The 2,217-nt window shown below is 38.7% G+C and overlaps 1 long non-coding RNA gene across 1 annotated transcript in view; it reads right to left on the reverse strand.

The window, feature by feature from the left end:
* Positions 1-422: 422 nt before the first annotated feature.
* LOC109378758 (uncharacterized) overlaps positions 423-2,217 on the reverse strand; it is a 5,342-nt gene continuing 3,547 nt past the window's right edge. The window contains exon 2 of the long non-coding RNA XR_002123059.1: positions 423-2,067. This is a non-coding gene — a long non-coding RNA (uncharacterized LOC109378758). The remainder of the gene's footprint in view (positions 2,068-2,217) is intronic.

Below are 2,217 nucleotides of genomic sequence, written 5' to 3' on the forward strand. Positions count from 1 at the left end.
GAGCGAACTATGTATCTCCAAGGAGTTCTTATTGTGCAAATCACCAAGTTTTCAACTAAATTCCTATTACCGATATTTCATTTTATTTTTACACTTTGGTATGCTAAATTCTTTTATGATCAACATTTGGAGCTTTTATGAGACAAATAACGAGATGCTGAAAATTAACTTGTAAGTAGCCTGATTTCAAAAGTGCTCATTCTCTCCTATACTAACACTTCCAATGCTAATTTTAGGTTTTTATGGACTAGTGTGAAATAACGCTGACTGAACACATTCAGTGGTAATCAGCCAAATGTATGCCACACCAAGATATCACTCTTGGTACTGAGTTTAACTACATCTACCATAATCATGTAATGCACACGATGAAGTTGCTAGTTACAGGTTACATCCCAGGAATATCTATAGTGGAGCCCAGGCATATCTACAATCTTTTATTGTAGGTATAGTAGAACAGAAATATAAAATAATTGAAATTTGTTTCTGATTTAAACAAAAATATTTACTCTTTTCATTAGCAAAACATTCTTTAAAATATATCTATTTCTCCCCTCTGAACATTTAGGCAAGGAGCAATAGGCAACCTCCAAAGGTTTATTGCTGACTCTTCAATACAATAAATATGGTTGTTGAGAGCACGCAGCAACAGTAGCTTCTGTACATTCACTGATAAGACATTTATCTGGTTACAGTGTCCAGTCGACCAGAGGAAAGGTTTGGCATTCGTGTGCTTTTTGTTCTGGACGGGAATCACTTCTGCTTGATTTCCATACTTGGAAAAAAAATATCAGCTGATGTCCTCACGTTTTGACATGATGTGAAAGAGGAATGGGACAAAGATGAGCTGTTCCCATGGAGTTAGTCTAGGTTGGGTCTCCAGGCAGATCTTCCTTCCTGCCAGCTGAGTGTCCCCACAGGGAACAGGAGGGAGGCACCCAGGGCAGAGCGTGCAGAGCCTCATCCTGAGATGGGTCACGTGTGCTCAGCCGAGCACCCCCCTCTCTGCTTCAGCCACCACCCCTACTCACTACCCTATATATTGATCTTTGTGCTCATGGCTATAGAACTTATAGAAACCAGTTCACAGGGAAACAAGGAAAAGCAGGGAACTTGACCACGAGGTGGCCTGTGTCACATGTCATCGTCTTATGCTGTCTCCTGAGCCATCTGTGGAGATAATCTGTGGACGGTGCCTACATTACATTTGCACAGCAAAATTCTCTTTTGCTTCTTTTAAAAGTTTTTGCGACATTATATTTTTCCTGACAGCTATATCAGAAGTAGAGTTTGATGTCTGTTCTTTCTAGCAAGCCAATAATGGTAGAAATTTCAGCTTCCCTCGCTTGAATTTCAAACCTACCTAAAAGTGGAATGTTTTTTCCTGGCAAATGATTATACTTACTTATTTTTAGGGGGTGGAGGATGGGGGAAGGACCCAACTCAGTCCCTCCGAAAATACTTCAGACTAAAAGAGAAGGAAGTGCAGGAGAACTAACTTCCTACTGTGCCTTCCATAAAACATTTTGTTAAAATTAAGAGCCACTCCAAGTGCAAAAGTAAATATTGGTGCAAAGGGCACAATGCCAGGTGCAATCTTAAGACATCCTCAATTTACTCATTTTACAGTGTTGGACTCTAAAACCAAGTCTTTTAAATTATGAAAATGGCAAGTAAGGGGAAGGAAGTTGACATCAGAAAATACACTTTAGAAAAAGTACAGGATATTTTGAAGATAATTTGCTACTTATTTCACAACGTAGATCAAGTAAGTGTTAAATATTCACAGTAATTTCAGAGAAGAAACATTCATGTCTGTAAATCTTTCATCTATTGCATTTTCAACCACTTTTCTGTACATTTACAAAATTTCATCTGTCAGTGCTCTTCTGTAGAATTCCTTATTGTCAGGTCAGTCCTTTACTCTCTGGAAGCAGTTATACCTTCAAGGTAGGCTGTAGGATTCCTTTCTCAATGAGATGCGTCTTCAGGGTTTTATATATGTTTAACTGCTGTTCTGGTTGAAGCACCAACAACTGCTGTAACACTTTGCTGGGATTTGGACCCCTGGTAACAAAGCAGAAGAGACAAAGTTCAGGCTATTTTAAGACACCTAAAGGAAGCATATACCCACAATTTTAAGTAAACCCTGCATTTAAGTGTAGAGTAACAATCTTTACAGAATTGAAATAGCTCTTGATCAGAGCTCACTTTAAT

This window comes from Hipposideros armiger, unplaced genomic scaffold, assembly GCF_001890085.2.
Source record: "Hipposideros armiger isolate ML-2016 unplaced genomic scaffold, ASM189008v1 scaffold_3305, whole genome shotgun sequence".
NCBI classification, from domain to species: domain Eukaryota; kingdom Metazoa; phylum Chordata; class Mammalia; order Chiroptera; family Hipposideridae; genus Hipposideros; species Hipposideros armiger.